The following is a 25,644-nucleotide window of genomic DNA, read 5'->3' as shown; positions in this document are numbered from 1 at the left end:
GATCTGCCTTTTACTGGCATTAGCCACCCTTAGCATCATTTGGAGGTAGAGAGTAGGGTACGAATCTAACAAACATAATGTCATTTCAGAATGACAGATTATTACTATAATTTATTATTCTCATCGGTATGCTACCTTTTCACAAATGTTACCGAGGTGTTGCACATGACAATGTAAATAAGAACAATACTTTAAAATAGTAAAATAGTGAAAATTCAAACCACGAAGAAACCGTGCCCCATCTTAGCAGAATCTGCCTTTCTGACTAAGGCAATGAAGATTACATATATGCTCGAGTATAAGCTGACTCAAATATAAGCCGAGGCACCTAATTTTATCACAAAAAATCTGGGAAAACTTATTGACTCGAGCATAATCCGAGGGTGGGAAATGCAGCAGCTACTGGTAAATTTCAAAAATAAAAATAGATACCAATAAAATTACCTTAATTGAGGTATCCATAGGTTAAATGTTTTTGAATATTTACATAAAAGTTTAATATAAGATAAGACTGTCCAATTCTGATTAAATCATTATTCTAACCTTTATCAATGTATATGTGCTAACGTATCCTTTCAACATTCACCATAGCCTCCAACAATTCTTCCTCTGTACATGAGGCAGGGCATAGTGGACAATGCATACAAATGCGGAGTTGTCTGTTCTGCTCCACAGTCACACAAGGTGTGGGATTCTTTTAGGTAGTGCCATTTTGCCAGGTTGTCTTTTGATCTGCCCACTCCACTTCTAAGTCTGTTCAGGGACTACCCATTCTTGGTTTGCCCCTGGAGGAAGACTCTCGGGGTAGGGTGGGGGATCCAGTTGGGATTTCCTGGTTAGGCTGCCCACAGGGATACCCTTGCTGTTGCTGGGGGGATGCCAAGAGCCATATAGTGGATGGCGTTCACAGTGTTCAACCTTATTTCTCTCACATTTAGCTGCAACTTCCCAACAATTGGGGGACACGAAAAGAGCCTCCTCAAAGACTGAGTAAATACAGTCAGGCATCCCCCAGGCAACGTTTCTTGTAAACGGCTAGTCTTTCCAAATATTTTAAAACATTTAAAAAGCATTGCTTTTAAACATTTGGGAAGGGTGTGAGAAAGGACTGGAAACGTGAAAACATTGGAATGGAAAAGGGTGGCTGAAAAAGTGAAAAAGTGAGGTGGAAAAGGGGCAGCTGGAAAGGTTGGACAGATTGAGGTGGGAAGGGGGCAACTGGGGAAGGAAGAATGACTGAGGTGGAAACTAGGAAAGGTTGGGATGGAAAGGGTTACTCCTTTTTTCAGGGCTGTTGGAGGTTTTTTGGGCTGTATGGCCATGTTCTAGAGGTATTCTTTGTTTATGTTTCACCTGCATCTATGGTAGGCATCCTCAGAGGTTGCGAGGTCTGTTGGAAATTAGGAAAATTGGGTTTATTTATTTATTTATATATTTCGGTTGCTTCTACCCCGCCCTTCTCACCCCAGGGGGGACTCAGGCGGCTTACACAAGCAAGGCACAATTCGATGCCCGCATTACATAGAGCAAGGAACAACAACATCAGTTAACGACAGCAATTTTAGCAATAAACAGCAATTAACAGAAACAGAATTATTATCGGCAGAACAGCCATAAAACCAGTAAAAACAAGTAAAAACAATAAAAACAATACAAACATCATTGCTGGCCAGCGTTTCACAGTCTCATAGTTTAAATTCCAATTTCCATACCTTGTTGGTCCTATCCATCTGGTTTCCATATCTAATTGTCAGGATGCCCAAAGGCCTGGTCCCATAGCCACGTCTTTACCTTCCTCCTGAAGGCAAGAAGGGATGTTGATGCTCTGATTTCCCCCAGGAGTGAGTTCCACAGGTGGGGGGCCACCACCGAGAAGGCCCTTCTCCTCGTCCCCACCAGCCTCACTTGTGATAGCGGTGGGGTCGAGAGCAGGGCCTCCCCGGATGCCGGGATGGGACGTAGAGGGAGATACGTTCAGACAGATACGCTGGACCGGAACCATAAAGGGTTTTGTAGGTCAAAACCAGCACCTTGAATTGTGCTCGGAACTGAACCAGCAGCCAATGGAGCTGACACAGCAGGGGGGTGGTGTGTTCCCTGTATGTTGCTCCGGTAAGCAATCTGGCTGGCACTCACTGGACCAATTGAAGTTTCCGAACAGTCTTCAAGGGCAACCCCACGTAGAGTGCATTGCAGTAGTCTATACGGGATGTAACAAGAGCGTGGACCACTGTGGCCAGATCAGACTGGTAGTTCACCTGCATTCAGTGGGCACTATATATCTGTGGAAAGTCCAGGAGGGGATGCTAAACTAGTGGTTCTCAACCTTTTTAATGCTGTGATCGCTTAATACAGATTCTGATGTTGTGATGACCTCTAACCATAACATTATTTTCGCTATTTCTTAACTGCAATTTTGCTACTGATCTGAATCATAATATAAATATCTGATATGCAGGATGTATTTTCATTCACTGGACCAAATTTGGCAGAAATACCCAATACGCCCACATTTGAATATTGGTGGAGTGGGGAGGGGGTTGATTATGTCATTTGGGAGTTGTAGTTGCTGGGAATTATAGTTCACCTACAATCAAAGAGCATTCTGAACTCCATCAACAATGGAGTTGAACCAAACTTGGCACATAGAACTCCCATGTCCAACAGAAAATTTTGGAAGAGTTTGGTGGGCATTGACACTGAGTTTTGGAGTTGTAGTTCACCTGCATTCAGCGGGCACTATGGACTCAAACAATGATAGAGCTGGATTAAACTTGACATCAATACTCAATATGTCCAAATGTGTACACTGGTGGAGTTTGGGGAAACTAGACTTGACATTTGGGAGTTGTAGTTGCTGGAATTTATAGTTCACTTACAAAGAGCATTCTGAACCCCATCAATGATAGAATCCCCATGACCAACAGAAAATTCTGTATTTTCTGTTTGTCTTTGGTGAATCCTCTGACACGCCCCTTGCGATCCCCCCAGTGGTCCTGAGAAACACTGCTAAACTATCCTCTTTAACTAACAAGACAAGGATGAGGGATACTGGGAGCTGAAGTCCAGCTCAATGTTCACACAATTCCCATGATGCTGGGAGTATTTTGAGAAACAACTCTTGCAGAGTTTAAGCCCTGGTTTAGAAGTGACATGAGTCACACATCAATACATTTTTAACTGAGAAATATAATAAGCAATTCAAAATTTGGATAAGTCGCTTTTTGGATTCTGGAAATGGAATTTTTCTAGGCTTTGACTCAAGGAAACCAGCACTGGTACAGCAAGTGCATAGAAAGTCAATTGCAGACCAATCCCACATAACGCTGTGGGCAGCAGGCATCCCTGTAGTGTGGAACTGTAATCATTCTTATTTATTTCTTATTTATTAATTATTTATTTATTAATGTTGGACTTGTATTGCTCCCATTTCCCAGTCATGAAGAATGGCATTGTGAAGAACCCTTACCTTATTTACTGCCAGGATGCAGGGCCTGGAAAAGCCTGTAAGCTTAGAAAGATAGGAAATGGGCAAGGCGAAGCATCAGCAGCCATTTTGGAGAAGGGAGATGCCATCTTGAGTGTAGTTCAGAGCAGGGGGGCATGTCCTAGATATTAGACAGCAGAGAATGACCAGGATTGGTGTAGAGAAAGGGGGCGGAGTTTAGGAGAAGTTGAGAGGAAAAAAGGAGTGTTTTAAAAGGAGAGTGAGGCTTGTGTGCTAGAGAGGAGTTGGAGTTTGGGGTTTGAAGAGAAAGGGTGTTTAGGAGTGGAGTGGTGTTAGGGTTAGAAGAAAAGGCCTAAGTCTGCCAGGAGTTTGCTAGGAAGGTAGCTAAAGCAAACTTACAGCTAATAGGAGATTAGCTGGGTAGTAGCAGGATAGAATCAGGCTAGATTTATCTGGGCTACTGAAGAATCTCTGGCAGAGACACAGTCCTGTTGGGATTCTTGTTTTGTTTTGGAGGGAGAGAAGAAACACTTTAGTTACAATGATAGAACCATTCTTATAACCATCACGCTTTTAAGACACAACTTTCTGTAACAGCCAAGATATTGACTGCATTTGTACCCGTTCTAAATAATAAACTTTGTTGATTATTGTTCATCAAAACCTGACTCAAGTGTGCCTCTAACTTTGAAAACTACAAAAGCAACTTTTGAAGAAACTAATGGTGGCAGCATACTTTCAAAGTAAATAAGCCTTTTAAAATGTGGTTAACCCTTGACAATTGGTGGCCACTCTTAATATTGGTGGCAGCATTGAGTAGTGATCTGAATAGATCTTTATAATTTGGTCTCCAGCGATTGAGATCGATTTGCTAGATTCTTTACAATTGGTGGCAGCGAGTGAGATCTGATTTAAGGATTAAGAGATCTTATTTATCCGATCTTTATAGGCATCACACTACAAAACACTGCAATACCTGTCTCACAAAAGGTGCTTCAGAGGGAGCAAAGAAAGTTCACCCAAACCTATGTGCTTCTTTTGAAAGAATGCCAGGCACTATTTGAAGGGCTGTCAGAATAGTCTCAAGATAAAATATCACCAGAAGGCAGAAGGAGCCCATTCACTTGGAGCATCGAGGAACATACACACCCAGGGCCCTTTCACACAACACAACAAGAAGGCCATGCTTCTGCATAAACTGACATGGCAACAACCTATGGAATACTGGAATTTGTAGTTTATGGAAGAGCTTTTAGAACACTCAACCAGAAAGCTCTAGTTGAGCATTCTAAAACCTTATTGATAAGGGAAACATTTTGACCAGGGATTTCTCTCTAATATTAGTACCAAAAGGGTTACGAATCAATCAATCAATGATTTATTACGGTCTTTGACCAGCACAGTACAGAATGGGGCATCGGTGCCCAAGGAAGGGAATCGCAGTTCCCAAGTAGATCAGGTATAAAAGCAGATTAAAAGCAGATTAAAAACATGTTATAAAAGAGACAAATTAAAAAGATAAAACAGACTAAACTTATAGTTTAAAGTGCATGTATGAATCTAAAATAGGGGGCGGCTAATAACAAATATCAGATGTTAATTGCTGCTGCACAGAACTTGGCAACACTGTAGGTTGTCGCAGAGCAAGAGTCCGAGAGCAACAGGGAGGTGTAATATCTTTCAGTGCGCCCTGGATGTTTTAAAAGCCATGGAGTGATGAAATTAGCTCTAATGTCTCTATAGAATACACATTGGAGGAGCACGTGTTCAGTTGTTTCAATGTAGCCAGACTCACACAGGCATAGTCTCTCCTGGGCAGGAGTCTTCCGGTACCTCCCCTCCAGTACTGCCGATGGAAGTGCATGGCAACTTGCCAAAGTGAAAGCTCTTCAGTGTTTAGGCACCTCCAGGTTAGCTAAGTAAGGCATGGGAGCGATGAGATATCTGCTATCTTCGCTAATGGTGAATGCTGGAGAGCAGGCTAAGTCTGATTGTCTCTCTATATCCAGGATCCGTTGTCTAATACGAGCCTTGGCTTGGTCCCATACCTAGCAGTTGTCCTTGAGAGATGCCTAGAGTTGCGATTTTGATTGCCACTGCCTTATTCCATGTAGACTGGAATTCATCTCTCAGAGTTAATGGAGCAAGGCCACATGTTGAGAAAGACAGATGCAGCCAATAGGCCTGTGCGGTTTCGTTCGTTAATTCGTTATTTCGTAATTTAATCGTTATTTTCAGCATATCCGACGCGATATCAAAACATATTTTCAAACCCGGAAGGGTTTAAAAATATCGAAACAGCAGCCCCATTTTTTTTACGAGCTTCAGCTCGTGTCGTTAATGGGATGGAGGCTGCTGAGTGCTGCTGGTGCCTGGGAGCCAATCCGGCGCTCCCAAGCACCCAGCAGTGCACCGTGGCTGCTTTTGATTGGCCGGGAAGGCCTTTAAAAGGAGCTCCGCGCGGCCGCGGAGCTCATTTCTAGCGCGGAGGCGAGGGAGGAGAGGTGTGTGGGAGGGTTGTGCTGCTTGGTGCTTGTTGCTTGGGTTGGCGTGGCTTCTTGGCTTGGAGCAAAGAGTAGTTGGACTCTTCTGTTGGTGTGTGCTATTTTTTTGGGTGTTTTGGTTGTGTTAGATCGTTTGCCCTGACTCCTGCCTGTGTTAGCTCAGGGCCAGCTCCATTTTTGAATATTTTCTAAATACCTTTCTTTTATTCTTTAAAAAAACTCAAAAATATTCTAAAACTCTTCTCTAGTTGGTCCCTGTTTGTGGCTGTGTTTGGTCCACAGCAGGGCCATTTTCTGCTTTATTTTCCATTTCTGAGTATTTTTAAAAAATACCTTTAGTGTATTTTATTCTTTAAAAAAAACTCAAAAAAATTCAAAAATATTCTAAAACTCTTCTGTGGCTGTGTGCTGTAGTTGGTCCCTGTTTGTGGCTGTGTTTGGTCCACAGCAGGGCCATTTTCTGCTTTATTTTCCATTTCTGAGTATTTTTAAAAAATACCTTTAGTGTATTTTATTCTTTAAAAAAAACTCAAAAAAATTCAAAAATATTCTAAAACTCTTCTGTGGCTGTGTGCTGTAGTTGGTCCCTGTTTGTGGCTGTGTTTGGTCCACAGCAGGGCCATTTTCTGCTTTATTTTCCATTTCTGAGTATTTTTAAAAATACCTGTAGTGTCTTTTATTCTTTAATAAAAACTCAAAAATATTCTAAAAAAATTTAAGACTCTTCTGTGGCTGTGTGCTCTAGTTGCCAACTCAAAGTCATACAATACAGTGCTTGATCACTCATTTGTGTACTTCCAACCTGTGTGATGAAACGCTTCCTTCCCGGCTTTTCTAGTCGCAAGGGCCAAGTGCTATCGCGAATACCAAAGAAAGGCAGGGGACTGCAGATGGACACATTGACAAGAAGGGAACATTCAACCGACGAGATGGTTATTGAAACACCCACAGATGCTTCAACCAGCAGTGAGATGGGAGGACCTCCTCCTTATTCCTCAGTTCGAAAGACTCTACATTCAGATCCTGATGTCCTTCCAAGTACCTCTCATACTAGTACTTGTTATGAAGAGGAGGGCGAGGAGGCGGACGTGTCTGAGGAATGGGAGGAAGGAGACAATATGGAATCTGCTTCCACCACAGGAATTAGTGATCAAGAGGACTGCTTGGTGCTGGAGGGCGAGCCACAGAAACAACCAACAACAATCCCTTTTACAAACACCGACAGTCCAAACACGAGCATGAGTAGTACATCTCAAGTGCGTGGTAGGGGTAGGCCGAGATCGCTCCTATGGGATCATTACGACGTCCATAAGGACAAGGCCACTTTGGCAGTTTGCAGGCATTGCGGTGCGAACGTCAGCAGAGGAAAAGATACGAGGCATCTTGCCACAACAGGGCTAAGGACGCACATGAGGAGACACCACCCAACTGTGAAGTTGGACGTAGTTGAAGTCGCCAGCACATGCAGCAGCACTCCAAACACACCAACAGGCCCCGTGCAGAAAACCTTCGATGCTTGGGGCCTGCAAGTTACAAGGGTGAGATCTGGAGTTAAGCCGCCATCAGTGAAGGAAATAACACGTCGCCTGGGAGAGATGATGGCTCTGGACCACCAGCCCTTCCGTATGGTGGAACGGGAAGGTTTCCGCCGATTTGTTCACCTCCTGGCACCATGGTACAAGATCCCAAGTCGCATAACTTTCTCTCAAACAGTCATTCCCGCTTTGTTCGAGGGATGCAAGCAACGTCTCAGGAACCTTTTGAGCAAGTCACAACCCGTCCATGTACATTTCACCTCAGACATCTAGACGAGCACGGGAGGAGGGCATTCCTATTTGTCCCTGACCGCTCACTGGTGGGAGATGGAGGGTTGCCAAGACTCGGGTCATCGTTGGGCACTCCTGTCCCTTGAGGTGATCGATACGGATCACAGGGCCGACACAATTTCTGAGTACTTGCGAGAGATGATGAGAGACTGGATGCGGCATACTCATTCTGGTGGTACTAACTCGGGATTCATGGTCACAGACGCAGGAAGGAACATGATCCGGTCAAAACTGCCGGCTTCACAAACGTAACATGCATGGCGCACTTGCTGCATAACTGCGTAAAAGATGGGTTCAAGGGGACCGATGAGAACAGCGCCACCGCCGTCTCTCAACTCATTGAGCGTTGCCGCAGAATCTCGGGCTTCTTCCACCGTAGCTCTAAGTCTGCAAAACTGCTGCGTGACAGGCAAATCCTGGAGTGCCTCCCACAACACCGGTTACTGCAGGATGTCCCCACCCGCTGGAACTCCACCTACATCATGTTGGAGCACATGGTGGAGCAACAGAGGGCAGTCCACGCTGTCTCGCTGTCAATTGCAGCTCCGATAAACAAGCTGGTCCCCAACAACCAGGAGTGGATGACCATCACTCAGCTGGTTGAGATCCTAGAACCGTTCAAACTGGCCACCGAAAAACTTTCAGGAGACAAAGCACTACTCAGCCATGTGCTCCCAGTCATCTCGCGTTTGAAGAGCCATTTGGAGTCGCTGGGTGGACAAAGTACATTGCAGTGTACGGCTGGGCCCTTGACTCCACAGGCCCAGGAGGTGGTCAGAAAGTTGAATTTGTCCCTCCGTAAACGTCTTCTACCGTTGACAGAGAGTAAGACTCATGTTTTGGCAGCACTGTGCGACCCTTCCATCAAGGACACTGTCTGCTCCAAAGAACTGCCAACGTGGAAGGCCGAACTTATCTCGCTCGTGAGAGGAGAATACTCTCGGAGGGTGGGGGAACGCTCAGAGCAAATTCCTTCTGCCGTTACTCCCCAAAACACCAGCGGTTACGGCAGCACCGATAACATCAGTCCCACCTTGCCACCTATCAGGGATGAAGCAAGAGCACTGCAGCTGAAAAAGAGGAGAGCGGAGCGTTTCATACCTGACAGTATCGCTTTGATGGCAGGGCAAGGAACATCTTTGTCGGCCCAGGCAGCAAAGATGGACTCGGCAGAGTTCTCTGTCAATCGGTACTTTGACGAGCCTCAGGAGGATGTAGACACCGATCCATTGGCGTACTGGTCCTCAAAAAGGAGTACATGGCCTGACCTCTCAACCGTAGCCCGCAAGTTTCTCAGCTGCCCACCAACTAGCGTGCAGAGTGAGAGGGTCTTCAGCCTGGCAGGAGATGTCGTCACCCTCCAACGTACCTCACTCAACCCCCTTTCGGTGGAAAAGCTGGTGTTCTTAAAGGCCAACTTGCCACTTTTGGGCTACCCGGAGATAGATTTCGACACCAACCCTTGCTCCGTGCGGTAGATCACCTTAGTTGCTTTGTGCTTTGTGTTGCCTTACATTACCACTGCCTGCTCAACGCGGGAACACTGCCCTGATGCGTAGTTTTGTGCTTTGTGCTTTGTGTTGCCTTACATTTCCACTGCCTGCTCAACGCGGGAACATTGCCCTGATGCGTACTTTTGTGCTTTGTGTTGCCTTACGTTACCACTGCCTGCTCAACGCGGGAATATTGCCCTGATGTGTACTTTTGTGCTTTGTGTTGCCTTACGTTACCACTGCCTGATCAACGCAGGAACATTGCCCAGATGCGTACTTTTGTGCTTTGTGTTGCCTTACGTTACCACTGCCTGCTCAACGCAGGAACATTGCCCTGATGCGTACTTTTGTGCTTTGTGCTTTGTGTTGCCTTACATTTCCACTGCCTGCTCAACGCGGGAACATTGCCCTGATGCGTACTTTTGTGCATTGTGCTTTGTTTGCCTTACATTTCCACTGCCTGCTCAACGCGGGAACATTGCCCAGATGCGTACTTTTGTGCTTTGTGTTGCCTTACGTTACCACTGCCTGCTCAACACGGGAATATTGCCCTGATGTGTACTTTTGTGCTTTGTGTTGCCTTACGTTACCACTGCCTGCTCAACGCGGGAACATTGCCCTGATGCGTACTTTTGTGCTTTGTGTTGCCTTACGTTACCACTGCCTGCTCAACGCGGGAACATTGCCCTGATGCATACTTTTGTGCTTTGTGTTGCCTTATATTTCCACTGCCTGCTCAACGCGGGAACATTGCCCAGATGCGTACTTTTGTGCTTTGTGTTGCCTTATATTTCCACTGCCTGCTCAACGCAGGAACATTGCCCTGATGCGTACTTTTGTGCTTTGTGCTTTGTGTTGCCTTACGTTACCACTGCCTGCTCAAAGCGGGAACATTGCCCTGATGCGTACTTTTGTGCTTTGTGTTGCCTTACGTTACCACTGCCTGCTCAACGCGGGAACATTGCCCAGATGCGTACTTTTGTGCTTTGTGTTGCCTTACGTTACCACTGCCTGCTCAATGCGGGAACATTGCCCTGATATGTACTTTTGTGCTTTGTGTTGCCTTATGTTTCCACTGCCTGCTCAATGCGGGAACATTGCCCTGATGCGTACTTTTGTGCTTTGTGTTGCCTTACGTTACCACTGCCTGCTCAACGCAGGAATATTGCCCTGATGCGTACTTTTGTGCTTTGTGTTGCCTTACGTTACCACTGCCTGCTCAACGCAGGAACATTGCCCTGATGCGTACTTTTGTGCTTTGTGTTGCCTTATGTTTCCACTGCCTGCTCAACGCAGGAACATTGCCCTGATGCGTACTTTTGTGCTTTGTGTTGCCTTACGTTACCACTGCCTGCTCAACGCGGGAATATTGCCCTGATGCGTACTTTTGTGCTTTGTATTGCCTTATGTTTCCACTGCCTGCTCAACGCGGGAACATTGCCCTGATGCATACTTTTGTGCTTTGTGCTTTGTGTTGCCTTACGTTACCACTGCCTGCTCAAAGCGGGAACATTGCCCTGATGCGTACTTTTGTGCTTGGTGTTGCCTTACGTTACCACTGCCTGCTCAACGTGGGAATATTGCCCTGATGCGTACTTTTGTGCTTTGTGTTGCCTTATATTTCCACTGCCTGCTCAACGCGGGAACATTGCCCTGATGCGTACTTTTGTGCTTTGTGCTTTGTGTTGCCTTACGTTACCACTGCCTGCTCAAAGCGGGAACATTGCACTGATGCGTACTTTTGTGCTTTGTGTTGCCTTACGTTACCACTGCCTGCTCAACGCGGGAACATTGGCCAGATGCGTACTTTTGTGCTTTGTGTTGCCTTACGTTACCACTGCCTGCTCAAAGCGGGAACATTGCCCTGATGCGTACTTTTGTGCTTTGTGTTGCCTTACGTTACCACTGCCTGCTCAACGCGGGAACATTGCCCAGATGCGTACTTTTGTGCTTTGTGTTGCCTTACGTTACCACTGCCTGCTCAACGCGGGAACATTGCCCTGATGCGTACTTTTGTGCTTTGTGTTGCCTTATATTTCCACTGCCTGCTCAACGCGGGAACATTGCCCTGATGCGTACTTTTGTGCTTTGTGTTGCCTTACGTTACCATTGCCTGCTCAACGCGGGAATATTGCCCAGATGCGTACTTTTGTGCTTTGTGTTGCCTTATATTTCCACTGCCTGCTCTACGCGGGAACATTGCCCTGATGCGTACTTTTGTGCTTTGTGCTTTGTGTTGCCTTACATTACCACTGCCTGCTCAAAGCGGGAACATTGCCCAGATGTGTACTTTTGTGCTTTGTGTTGCCTTACGTTACCACTGCCTGCTCAACGCGGGAACATTGCCCAGATGCGTACTTTTGTGCTTTGTGTTGCCTTACGTTACCACTGCCTGCTCAACGCGGGAACATTGCCCTGATGCGTACTTTTGTGCTTTGTGTTGCCTTATATTTCCACTGCCTGCTCAACGCGGGAACATTGCCCAGATGCGTACTTTTGTGCTTTGTGTTGCCTTATATTTCCACTGCCTGCTCAACGCGGGAACATTGCCCTGATGCGTACTTTTGTGCTTTGTGCTTTGTGTTGCCTTACGTTACCACTGCCTGCTCAAAGCGGGAACATTGCCCTGATGCGTACTTTTGTGCTTTGTGTTGCCTTACGTTACCACTGCCTGCTCAACGCGGAAACATTGCCCAGATGCGTACTTTTGTGCTTTGTGTTGCCTTACGTTACCACTGCCTGCTCAACGTGGGAATATTGCCCTGATGCGTACTTTTGTGCTTTATATTGCCTTATATTTCCACTGCCTGCTCAACGCGGAAACATTGCCCTGATGCATACTTTTGTACTTTGTGCTTTGTGTTGCCTTACGTTACCACTGCCTGCTCAAAGCGGGAACATTGCCCTGATGCGTACTTTTGTGCTTTGTGCTTTGTGTTGCCTTACGTTACCACTGCCTGCTCAAAGCGGGAACATTGCACTGATGCGTACTTTTGTGCTTTGTGTTGCCTTACGTTACCACTGCCTGCTCAACGCGGGAACATTGCCCAGATGCGTACTTTTGTGCTTTGTGTTGCCTTATATTTCCACTGCCTGCTCAACGCGGGAACATTGCCCTGATGCGTACTTTTGTGCTTTGTGCTTTGTGTTGCCTTACGTTACCACTGCCTGCTCAAAGCGGGAACATTGCACTGATGCGTACTTTTGTGCTTTGTGTTGCCTTACGTTACCACTGCCTGCTCAACGCGGGAACATTGCCCAGATGCGTACTTTTGTGCTTTGTGTTGCCTTACGTTACCACTGCCTGCTCAAAGCGGGAACATTGCCCTGATGCGTACTTTTGTGCTTTGTGTTGCCTTACGTTACCACTGCCTGCTCAACGCGGGAACATTGCCCAGATGCGTACTTTTGTGCTTTGTGTTGCCTTACGTTACCACTGCCTGCTCAACGCGGGAACATTGCCCTGATGCGTACTTTTGTGCTTTGTGTTGCCTTATATTTCCACTGCCTGCTCAACGCGGGAACATTGCCCTGATGTGTACTTTTGTGCTTTGTGTTGCCTTACGTTACCATTGCCTGCTCAACGCGGGAATATTGCCCTGATGCGTACTTTTGTGCTTTGTGTTGCCTTATATTTCCACTGCCTGCTCAACGCGGGAACATTGCCCTGATGCGTACTTTTGTGCTTTGTGCTTTGTGTTGCCTTACATTACCACTGCCTGCTCAAAGCGGGAACATTGCCCAGATGTGTACTTTTGTGCTTTGTGTTGCCTTACGTTACCACTGCCTGCTCAACGCGGGAACATTGCCCAGATGCGTACTTTTTGTGCTTTGTGTTGCCTTACGTTACCACTGCCTGCTCAACGCGGGAACATTGCCCTGATGCGTACTTTTGTGCTTTGTGTTGCCTTATATTTCCACTGCCTGCTCAACGCGGGAACATTGCCCTGATGCGTACTTTTGTGCTTTGTGCTTTGTGTTGCCTTACGTTACCACTGCCTGCTCAAAGCGGGAACATTGCCCTGATGCGTACTTTTGTGCTTTGTGTTGCCTTACGTTACCACTGCCTGCTCAACGCGGGAACATTGCCCAGATGCGTACTTTTGTGCTTTGTGTTGCCTTACGTTACCACTGCCTGCTCAACGCGGGAATATTGCCCTGATGCGTACTTTTGTGCTTTGTATTGCCTTATATTTCCACTGCCTGCTCAACGCGGGAACATTGCCCTGATGCATACTTTTGTGCTTTGTGCTTTGTGTTGCCTTACGTTACCACTGCCTGCTCAAAGCGGGAACATTGCCCTGATGCGTACTTTTGTGCTTTGTGTTGCCTTACGTTACCACTGCCTGCTCAATGCGGGAATATTGCCCTGATGCGTACTTTTGTGCTTTGTGTTGCCTTATATTTCCACTGCCTGCTCAACGCGGGAACATTGCCCAGATGCGTACTTTTGTGCTTTGTGTTGCCTTACGTTACCACTGCCTGCTCAACGCGGGAACATTGCCCTGATGCGTACTTTTGTGCTTTGTGTTGCCTTATATTTCCACTGCCTGCTCAACGCGGGAACATTGCCCTGATGCGTACTTTTGTGCTTTGTGCTTTGTGTTGCCTTACGTTACCACTGCCTGCTCAAAGCGGGAACATTGCCCTGATGCGTACTTTTGTGCTTTGTGTTGCCTTACGTTACCACTGCCTGCTCAACGCGGGAACATTGCCCAGATGCGTACTTTTGTGCTTTGTGTTGCCTTACGTTACCACTGCCTGCTCAACGCGGGAATATTGCCCTGATGCGTACTTTTGTGCTTTGTATTGCCTTATATTTCCACTGCCTGCTCAACGCGGGAACATTGCCCTGATGCATACTTTTGTGCTTTGTGCTTTGTGTTGCCTTACGTTACCACTGCCTGCTCAAAGCGGGAACATTGCCCTGATGCGTACTTTTGTGCTTTGTGTTGCCTTACGTTACCACTGCCTGCTCAATGCGGGAATATTGCCCTGATGCGTACTTTTGTGCTTTGTGTTGCCTTATATTTCCACTGCCTGCTCAACGCGGGAACATTGCCCTGATGCGTACTTTTGTGCTTTGTGCTTTGTGTTGCCTTACGTTACCACTGCCTGCTCAAAGCGGGAACATTGCACTGATGCGTACTTTTGTGCTTTGTGTTGCCTTACGTTACCACTGCCTGCTCAACGCGGGAACATTGCCCAGATGCGTACTTTTGTGCTTTGTGTTGCCTTACGTTACCACTGCCTGCTCAAAGCGGGAACATTGCCCTGATGCGTACTTTTGTGCTTTGTGTTGCCTTACGTTACCACTGCCTGCTCAACGCGGGAACATTGCCCAGATGCGTACTTTTGTGCTTTGTGTTGCCTTACGTTACCACTGCCTGCTCAACGCGGGAACATTGCCCTGATGCGTACTTTTGTGCTTTGTGTTGCCTTATATTTCCACTGCCTGCTCAACGCGGGAACATTGCCCTGATGCGTACTTTTGTGCTTTGTGTTGCCTTACGTTACCATTGCCTGCTCAACGCGGGAATATTGCCCTGATGCGTACTTTTGTGCTTTGTGTTGCCTTACGTTACCACTGCCTGCTCAACGCGGGAACATTGCCCTGATGCGTACTTTTGTGCTTTGTGTTGCCTTATATTTCCACTGCCTGCTCAACGCGGGAACATTGCCCTGATGCGTACTTTTGTGCTTTGTGTTGCCTTACGTTACCACTGCCTGCTCAACGCGGGAACATTGCCCTGATGTGTACTTTTCTGCTTTGTGTTGCCTTACGTTACCACTGCCTGCTCAACGCGGTAATATTGCCCTGATGCGTACTTTTGTGCTTCGTGCTTTGTGTTGCCCCCCCAAACTCCCTTTCATACACCCTTTCCCCAGTCGTCCCCTACCGGTCCCCTTTCAGCCTGTTGGGCATCTCCTCTGGGGTGCCAGGAGAAGAGGCACTCCTCTACTCCTGTGTACGCTTCCCCCCTCCCCCAACTCCCTTACCCATAAACAAACTACCTACCTCATAAAAAAACACAAAAAACCACCAAAAAAAGAAAAACCCATTAAAAATGAAGGTACTTATATTTTAATATTTATAAGTAGAACAGCTGCTATTATTCGTTGATTTAATTATTTAAAAAAGGAAAACAAAGATACTCACCAAAAAATGCTGCTATTATGTATTTATTTATATATTTCTTTAAGAGGCACTCCTGTAGTCCTGTGTACGCTTCACAACAGGGCGTTTGTCCTCTAGTTTGTCCTGTCTCGTGGCTGTGTTTGGTCCACAACAGGGCCAGTTTTTTGTTAATTTTCAATTTCTGAATATTTCGTAAAAATACCTGTCTTTTATTCTTAAAAAAATACTAAATATTCGCTTTCACGAATCGATTCGTTATTAATCTCAATATCGAATCGAATCGTATTTAATAACGACGTTTCGGAAGTCGCTTTTGCGCATGCGCGATCGCGTCCGCCGTACTAACGAATCGATTCATTATATCCTTAACGAATCGACCCCGCGCCAATAACGAAGCTTCGGGAGTGTATTTTAAGAGCCTCAGGAGAATTTATCCAGAGATCCATTGGTGTACTGGTCCTCCCGAAGCAATCATGGCAAATCAAAGAACAATCCCTTCCCAAGCTTCCTCTCCCATCCTTCCCTCTCAGGCAAGAAGCCCAACTGCCTATGCTCCAGTGTACGCTTCCCCCCCCCCCCCCGTGACCCCGTAAAAACAGGGATTACTACAAAATGGGAAAGTTCAGAAAAGCAAAGGGGAAGCAAACTATAAGCTATCATTAGCTAAATATTTCTTTTATTCTTGATTAATGATTAATGATTGATTTTAATGGCGACTTGCTGTGTGCTCTCACTTGCCCTGTCTCCTGGCAGTGTTTGGTCCACATCAGGGCCAGTTTTTGGTAAAGTTTCCATTTTTGAATATTTTCTAAAAATACCTTTCTTTTATTCTTTAAAAAATACAAAAAATATTCTATAAAAGAAAAAACTCTTCTGTTGGTGTGTGCTCTCATTTGTCCTGTCTCGTGGCTGCGTTTGGTCCACATCAGGGCCAGTTTTTGGTTCATTTTCCATTTCTGAGTATTTTTAAAAAATAGTGTCTTTTATTCTTTAAAAAAATACAAAAAAAATTCTAAAAAAATTTAAGACTCTTCTGTGGCTGTGTGCTCTAGTTGGTCCCTGTTTGTGCCTGTGTTTGGTCCACATCAGGGCCAGTTTTTGGTTCATTTTCCATTTCTGAATAAAAATAATGCCCGTGTCTACTTTACATGCATGCGTTTCAACCAACAATCCCTCCCACAAACACCGACACTCCGACAGTGCAAACAGGAGAATGAGTACACCTGAAGTGCGTAGGGGTAGGCCGAGATCGCTCCTATGGGATCATTACGATGTCTCCTGACATTTCGCCCACATCTATGGCAGGCATCCTCAGAGGTTGCGAGGTCTGTTGGAAACTAGTCAAGTGGGGTTTATATATCTGTAGAATAATGTCCAGGGTGGGAGAAAGAAGTCTTGTTTGCTTGAGGCAAGTGTGAATGTTGCTATTGGTTACTTTGATTAGCATTGCAGCTTCAAAGCCTGGCTGTTTCCTGCCTGGGGGAATCCTTTGTTAGTAGGTGTTAGCTGGCCCTGATTGTTTACTATCTGTTTTCTGAGTATTGTTCTTTATTTACAGACCTGATTATAGAAGGTTTTTTTAAAATTATCTGCTTTGAACTGGATTATATGTCAGCGTAGACACTTATAATCCAGTTTAAAAATGATGATGGGGATCATCAGCTTTCACATTCTGGATTATATGGCAGTATAGATCCAGCCTTAGAGTTAGTTACAGATTTCCCTTTATGAATGCATAGCCAGGAAAATTCTTTTGCAATATATATATATAAATTCAAATCAATCAAATCAAATCAATCAAATCAATCAATTTTGCTTTGCTTTACTTTTACATTGTCACTGCCTGCTGAATGCAGGAACATTGTCCTGATATTGAATACAAAACAGATCATAGAATCATACAGTTGGAAGAGACCTCATGGGCCATCCAGTCCAACCCCCTGCCAAGAAGCAGGAAAACCGCGTTCAAAGCACCCCTAACAGATGGCCATCTAACCTCTGTTTTTTTTTAGGCCAGCTCGATCCCAAGATCAATCAAATCAAATCAATCAAATCAAATCAAATCGGACCCAGGTTATCTAGAGTAACCAAAGCGGCCGGGCGAGCTTTTTGGTTAATTTCCCATTTTTGAATGGAAACCCTCCCCCCCAACTCCCCTTCATACACCAGGGTTCAGAGACGTTGCTCGCATCCCTCATACAAGGATGGAATCAAAAACCTCCGACTTTCGTTTCATTGGTACATTTGTGTAGTAACTTCCAACCAGTGCAGCCCATAAGCCTACACAAAGTGCTTTGAGCACACTAATTTTTTAAAAGTTAACGCTTCGCAACCCCGGGACTGGGAAATAAAGGCGGAAGAGGTCTCTGCCGCCCTCTCTACAATTTGGAGGAAGCACTTCTTTTTATTTATGATTTTAATGGCGACTTTAGGGCAAGTTTCTGTGTACGCCTCCCCCCCAAACTCCCTGTCATACAGACCCTGTCATACAGGTTATCTAGAGTAACCGAAGCGGCCGGGGAGCCCGGGTTGTTTTCGGACTGATAACGACCAAAGGAACCATAACAGATGCAAATCAACTGGGTTAATAGGTTTTGTTTCACCAAAGAGAAATGCTCCAATAACTTCCTGTTATACTGTACATCCTTTCCCCGGTCATTCCCTGCCAGTCCCCTTTCAGCCTGTTGGGCATTGCCTCTGGAGTGCCCGGAGAAGAGGCACTCCTGTACTCCAGTGTACGCTTCCCCCCCAACTCCCTTTCATACACCCTTTCCCCAGTCGTTTCCTGCCGGTCCCCTATCAGCCTATTGGGCATCGTCTCTGGGGTGCCCGGAAAAGAGGCACTCCTGTGTGTACGCTTCCCCCCCCAACTGCCTTTCATACACGCATCCCTTTAAATGCATTAACTAGGCAACAGCTAGGCACTACACGCTCCCCCCCCCAACTCTCTGTCATGCAGCCTTTGGCACTCCTGTGCCCTTCCTCCCCCCCCAACTCCCTGTCATGCAGAGTTTGGCACATTGCCCTGATGCGATCGGACCCAGGTTATCTAGAGTAACCAAAGCGGCCGGGCCAAAATGTTTGCCCTGTGTGTAGGCACTCCTGTGCCCTGACCCCCCCAACTCCCTGTCATGCAGCCGTTGGCACTCCTGTGCCCTCCCCCCCCCAACTCATCACAACAGCTTCGGGAGGGAAGCACATGGAGCGGTGAGGGAGGAAGGGGACACCCGCATAGCCAGCCAGATCATATTCTAAAAAAATTTAAGACTCTTCTGTGGCTGTGTGCTCTAGTTGACAACTCAAAGTCATACAATACAGTGCTTGATTACTACAAAATGGGAAAGTAGAGCGCGTGCAGCCCCGGACATCTAAGGGCATCACAGGAACCCCAGGACACTTTTTATTTATGATTTTAATGGCGACTTTATGGCAAGTTTCCCCCAACTCCCTGTCATGCAGCCTTTGGCACTCCTGTGCCCTCCCCCCCCCAACTCCCTGTCATGCAGCCTTTGGAAAAACGAATGCGACTTTATTTTGGTATAAAAAATAGGGATTACTACAAAATGGGAAAGTAGTGCGCGTGCAGCCCCGGACATCTAAGGGCATCACAGGAACCCCAGGACACTTTTTATTGATTATTTTAATGGCGACTTTATGGCAAGTTTCCCCCAACTCCCTGTCATGCAGCCTTTGGCACTCCTGTGCCCTCCCCCCCAACTCCCTGTCATGCAGCCTTTGGCACTTCCTCTCCCCCCAACTCCCTGTCATGCAGCCTTTGGCACTCCTGTGCCCTTCCTCCCCCCCCCAACTCCCTGTCATGCAGCCTTTGGCACATTGCCCTGATGAGATCGGACCCAGGTTATCTAGAGTAACCAAAGCGGCCGGGCCAAAATGTTTGCCCTGTGTGTAGGCACTCCTGTGCCCTGCCCCCCCCAACTCCCTGTCATGCAGCCGTTGGAACTCCTGTGCCCTCCCCCCCCAACTCATCACAACAGCTTCGGGAGGGAAGCACATGGAGCGGTGAGGGAGGAAGGGGACACCCGCATAGCCAGCCAGATCATATTCTAAAAAAATTTAAGACTCTTCTGTGGCTGTGTGCTCTAGTTGACAACTCAAAGTCATACAATACAGTGCTTGATTACTACAAAATGGGAAAGTAGTGCGCGTGCAGCCCCGGACATCTAAGGGCATCACAGGAACCCCAGGACACTTTTTATTTATGATTTTAATGGCGACTTTATGGCAAGTTTCCCCCAACTCCCTGTCATGCAGCCTTTGGCACTCCTGTGCCCTCCCCCCCCCAACTCCCTGTCATGCAGCCTTTGGAAAAACGAATGCAACTTTATTTTGGTATAAAAAATAGGGATTACTACAAAATGGGAAAGTACTGCGCGTGCAGCCCCGGACATCTAAGGGCATCACAGGAACCCCAGGACACTTTTTATTGATTATTTTAATGGCGACTTTATGGCAAGTTTTCCCCAACTCCCTGTCATGCAGCCTTTGGCACTCCTGTGCACTCCCCCCCCCAACTCCCTGTCATGCAGCCTTTGGCACTTCCTCTCCCCCCAACTCCCTGTCATGCAGCCTTTGGCACTCCTGTGCCCTTCCTCCCCCCCCCCCAACTCCCTGTCATGCAGCCTTTGGCACATTGCCCTGATGCGATCGGACCCAGGTTATCTAGAGTAACCAAAGCGGCCGGGCCAAAATGTTTGCCCTGTGTGTAGGCACTCCTGTGCCCTGCCCCCCCCAACTCCCTGTCATGCAGCCGTTGGCACTCCTGTGCCCTCCCCCCCCCAACTCATCACAACAGCTTCGGGAGGGAAGCACATGGAGCGGTGAGGGAGGAAGGGGACACCCGCATAGCCAGCCAGATCATTTGTGTACTTCCAACCAGTGTGATGAAATGCTTCCTTCCCGGCTTTTCTAGTCGCAAGGGCCAAGTGCTATCGCGAATACCAAAGAAAGGCAGGGGACTGCAGATGGACACATTGAAACACCCGCATAGCCATCCAGATCATCCGAATCAACCCTGGCGATCAATGGCACTCCTGTACTCGTGCACTTGTTCCTGATTGATGGGACCGGCCTGCTTTGAACACACTAAAAAGGAAACACTTTGGACCACAGGGACACTCGTTTAAGAGCATGGGGGGAGCGCCGAGAGGCAGGGGCTGGGACAGACTGGCGGAAGAGGTCTCTGCTGCCCTCTCTACATTTTGGAGGAAGCACTTCTTTGTATTGATGATTTTAATGGCGACTTTAGGGCAAGTTTTCAGACTGATAACGACCAAAGGAACCATAACAGATGCAAATCAACTGGGTTAAATAGCTTTTGTTTCACCAAAGAGAAATGCACTCCTGTGCCTTCCCCCCCCCCCCAACTCCCCGTCATGCAGCCTTTGGCACTCCTGTGCCCTCCCCCCCCCCAACTCCCTGTCTTGCAGCCTTTGGCACTCCTGTGCCCTCCCCCCCCCAACTCCCTGTCATGCATCCTTTGGAAAAACGAATGCGACTTTATTTTGGTATAAAAAATAGGGATTACTACAAAATGGGAAAGTAGTGCGCGTGCAGCCCCGGACATCTAAGGGCATCACAGGAACCCCAGGACACTTTTTATTGATTATTTTAATGGCGACTTTATGGCAAGTTTCCCCCAACTCCCTGTCATGCAACCTTTGGCACTCCTGTGCCCTTCCTCCCCCCCCCCCCCAACTCATCACAACAGCTTCAGGATGGTCACCAAAATACTGTATATTTCAGGTTTGTGATTGATTACCAGTCTTGGAATTACTCTAAAGATTTTCTATCATATTTTCTGTCCCTCAGGGCCTTCAAAGCCATCTTTTATGGTGTTGTGGAGTAATTGCACCATACAACTAATGTTGGTATAGCCTGCTCTTTCCACTGCCCTTATCATATTCTTGCCAGCATCGGTGACCATGAACCCCATCTTCATGTTCTCCTTCCTGTGCTGCATCCACTCCCTCATCATGGCTTCCAAGTATTGACAGATAGTATCAGCGTTGTGGTTCTTGCCTACCACTTCCATTGCTTCCATTGCCCTTCCCCCCCCCCCAACTCCCTGTCATACAGCCGTTCCTCCGGTATCTGACCGTCTTCAAACCTCCGACTTTCGTTCTTGATTGATGCAAGCGGCCAGCTTTGACCGCACTAATTTTTTCAAAGTAAATGCTTCGGTCTTCCACATTTTCATAGAAGCACTTCTTTTTATTGATGATTTTAATGGCGACTTTATGGCAAGTTTCTGTGCCCTTCCTCTTGGCACTCCTGTGCCTTCCCCCCCAACTCCCCGTCATGCAGCCTTTGGCACTCCTGTGCCCTCCCCCCCCAACTCCCTGTCATGCAGCCTTTGGAAAAACGAATGCGACTTTATTTTGTTATAAAAAATAGGGATTACTACAAAATGGGAAAGTTCAGAAAAGCAAAGGGGAAGCAAACTACAAGTTAGCTATCATTAGCTAAGTATTTCTTTTATTCTTGATTAATGATTAATGATTAATGATTGATTTTAATGGTGACTTTTAGTCAAGTTTATATACGGTCACCCTCTTTTTTTCCCCGTCACCCCATCACGAATGGGGTTCAACGGGTTACCGGCACCTGTCGGCGTAGGGTAGACACACACTGTAGTGCACGTGCAGCCCCGGACATCTAAGGGCATCACAGGAACCCCAGGACACTTTTTATTGATTATTTTAAAGGCGACTTTAATACTGGAAACCTCGGTACACTCCTTCTTTACCTTGGACGTTGTCCTCTGCCACCGAGCGCCATCAAGCGGCGGAAGCCTTCCCGCTCTACCATATGGAAGGGTTGGTGGTCGAGAGCCATCATCTCTCCCACGCACTGGGTGATCTGCTTGGCTGTGGGTGACTTTTCCCCCGATCTCATCCTGCCCATGGGCAGACCCCAAACTTTCAGCGTGGACTGAGTCTGTCTCCCCGCTTTGGCAGTTGGCAAAGTGGGAGTATTCTTCCTGCGGCTGCAGGTGCTGCCAGTTTCTCTTACTCTCACCTTGATCATTGGGTGATGCCTCTTCATATGCATCTCCAACCCTGTGCTACCCAGATGCTTCAAGTTTCTGCCCCTGCTGATCTTCCTCCTGCAGTGCTTGCAAACTACCAGTGAGCGCACCTGGGGGTGGACATCAAAATGATCCCAGAGGAACGACCTGGGTCTTCCCACCATAACAGCGCCTGGGGACTTGTGTGTGGAGGTGGTGCAGGGGCCAGATGTTGGATCACCCTCCTCTGAATCCCTCTTCTCTGGATTGCTGACACCTGAGGGAGACGTGGAAGGTTAGGAAAGAATTTCTATGGTTTCCTCCGCACCCACCTGCTTGCCTTGATGCGTACTCCTTTGTGCTTTGTGTTGCCTTACATTACCCCTGCCTGCTGAACGCAGGAACTTTGTCTTTTGGCCATGTTCGAGAAACATCAATCAAATCAATGAAATCAAATCAATGAAATCAAATCAATCAAATCAAATCAATCAAATCAAATCAATCAAATCAAAACAATCAAATCAATCAAATCAATCAAATCAATCAATTTTGCTTTGCTTTGCTTTACTTTTACATTGCCACTGCCTGCTGAACGCGGGAACATTGTCCTGATATTGAATACAAAACAGATCATAGAATCATACAGTTGGAAGAGACCTCATGGGCCATCCAGTCCAACCCCCTGCCAAGAAGCAGGAAAACCGCGTTCAAAGCACCCCTGACAGATGGCCATCTAACCACTGTTTTTTTTTAGGCCAGCTCGATCAATCAAATCAAATCAATCAAATCAAATCAATCAAATCAAATCAAATCGGACCCAGGTTATCTAGAGTAACCAAAGCGGCCGGTTGAGCCCGGGTTGTTTTCGGGCTGATAAATGCACGCATCCCCAACTCCATAAAAAAATGAATATTATTTCATACACCCTTTCCCCAGTCGTTACTGGCTTCCCCCCCACCCCAACTCCCTTTCCATTTTTGAATGGAAACCCTCCCCCCCAACTCCCCTTCATACACGCATCCCTGAGGTCTGCGCTCGTCGGCATGTATTAGCTCTAGAGGGTGAGCATGATTTTAATCGCAACTTTTTGTCAAGTATTTAAAATTAAAATTAAAGATTCCAATCAATGTCATAAAAGGATGGAATTATATTTTGGGAGGGTGCCCTGATGCGTACTACTTTGCTTTCTGCGTTGTATTGCCTTACGTAACCAGTGCCTGCTCAACGCGGGAACATTGCCGTGATGCGATCGGACCAAGGTTATCTAGAGTAACCAAAGTGGCCGGGCGAGCTTTTTGGTTAATTTTCCATTTTTGAATGGAAACCCTCCCCCCCCAACTCCCCTTCATACACGCATCCCTGAGGTCTGCGCTCGTCGGCATGTATTAGCTGTAGAGGACATCCAATCCAATCTCCTTTTGCTAGGCAGGAAGGCACCATCCAAGCCTTCCTGACATATGGCTAGCCTGTCTCTACTGAATCATAGAATCCTGAATCACAAAATCCTACATTTGGAAGAGACCCAAAAGGCCACCTAGATGGCTTCCCCCCCCCCCCAACTCCCTTTCATACACGCATCCCTGAGGTCTGCGCTCGTCAGCATGTATTAGCTCTAGAGGGTGAGCATGATTTTAATCGCAACTTTTCGTCAAGTTTTTCATACAGTTTTTCGTCAAGTTTAAAATAGCTTTTGTTTCACCAAAGAGAAATTCTCCCATAACTTCATTCCCTGCCAGTCCCCATTTTCGTAGAAGCACTTCTTTTCATTGATGATTTTAATTTTCAGGGCTGGGAGAGGCGGTAGCTCGCCTCTCGGCGGACCGCCAGCTCGATCCCAAGATCCATTTAGCTTTCTAAATTTTCTTGGTGGATTTGGGAAGCCTTATGCAAGTAGTCGTCGTTTCTTCTTGTCAAGCACGATTTCTTGCAAGGCACTTCTGTGAGTCTTCTCTTGCCGTGCCGTTTCGGAAAACATAGAAATTCTCAGGTTTGAAATGTCTTCTTGGCTGCTGTGAGCTTTTTGGTTAATTTCCCATGTTTGAATGGAAACCCTCCCCCCCAAATCCCCTTCATACACCAGGGTTCAGAGACGTTGCTCGCATCCCTCATATAATGCTGGAATTACGTTTTGGGAGGGTGCTAACTGTCTTCCTGGCTGCTGAGAGTAGGCCAGTATTTCATCCCAGACTACCCTCGGGAATCTCTCTGCTTCAGTCCTCTACATTTTCGTAGAAGCACTACTTTTTATTGATGATTTTAATCACAGGGGTCAGCACACACGGAGTGCAATGGATGAGCCTAACCCGGGAAGACCACCTTCGTGATCATGGTGTCTCCCCGGTCATTCCCTGCCAGTCTCCCCTAACTCCCCCCCAACTAGAAGCACTTCTTTTTATTGATGATTTTAATCGCGACTTTTCGTCAAGTTTCTAAAATTAAAATTAAACTCTAGAATTACCACAGTTATATCTAAGGAACAGGGGGAGCGACCAAAGGAACCATAACAGATTCAAATCAACTCTGTGAAATACATACATACACCCTTTTCCCAGTCGTTACTGGCTTCCCCCCCCCCCCCAAACTCCCTTTCATACACGCATCCCGGAGGTCTGCGCTCGTCGGCATGGATTAGCTCTAGAGGGTGAGCATTTGGAAAATTTTCCATTTTTAAATAGAGGCAAACAACTCGGTGAAATAGCTTTTGTTTCACCATGGGAAAACCACCTTCGTGAGCACTTCTTCATCATGGAGGTCTGCGCTCGTCGGCATGGATTAGCTCTAGAGGGTGAGCATTTGGTTAATTTCCCATGTTTGAATGGAAACCCTCCCCCCCAACTCCCCTTCATACACCAGGGTTCAGAGACGTTGCTCGCATCCCTCATACAAGGATGGAATTACGTTTTGGGAGGGTGCTGTCTTCCTGGCTGCTGAGAGTAGGCCAGTACTTCATCCCAGACTACCCTCGGGAGTCTCTCTGCTTCGGTCCTCTACATTTTCGTGGAAGCACTTCTTTTTATTGATGATTTTAATCGCCACTTTTCGTCAAGTTTTTAAAATTAAAATTAAACTCTAGAATTACCACAGTTATATCTAAGGAACGGGGGGAGCGACCAAAGGAACCATAACATATTCCAAACAATCTCATACAAGGATGGAATTACATTTTGGGAGGGTGCCCTGATGCATACTACTTTGCTTTCTGCATTG

At 46.7% G+C, this 25,644-nt stretch overlaps 2 protein-coding genes across 3 annotated transcripts in view; both read right to left on the bottom strand.

Moving 5' to 3' along the window:
- The window catches only part of LOC137095549 (uroplakin-1a-like), a 33,514-nt gene extending 29,865 nt beyond the window's left edge, over positions 1-3,649 (bottom strand). Inside the window, exon 1 of the mRNA XM_067462333.1 lies at positions 3,470-3,649. The gene's annotated coding sequence lies outside the window, so the exon portion shown is untranslated. The remainder of the gene's footprint in view (positions 1-3,469) is intronic.
- Positions 1-25,644, bottom strand: part of LOC137095548 (protein lin-37 homolog) — a 387,598-nt gene that overhangs the window by 297,385 nt on the left and 64,569 nt on the right. The window lies entirely within an intron of this gene.

Source organism: Anolis sagrei, chromosome Y, assembly GCF_037176765.1.
Source record: "Anolis sagrei isolate rAnoSag1 chromosome Y, rAnoSag1.mat, whole genome shotgun sequence".
NCBI classification, from domain to species: domain Eukaryota; kingdom Metazoa; phylum Chordata; class Lepidosauria; order Squamata; family Dactyloidae; genus Anolis; species Anolis sagrei.
This window is presented reverse-complemented; position numbering and strand designations above follow the sequence as displayed.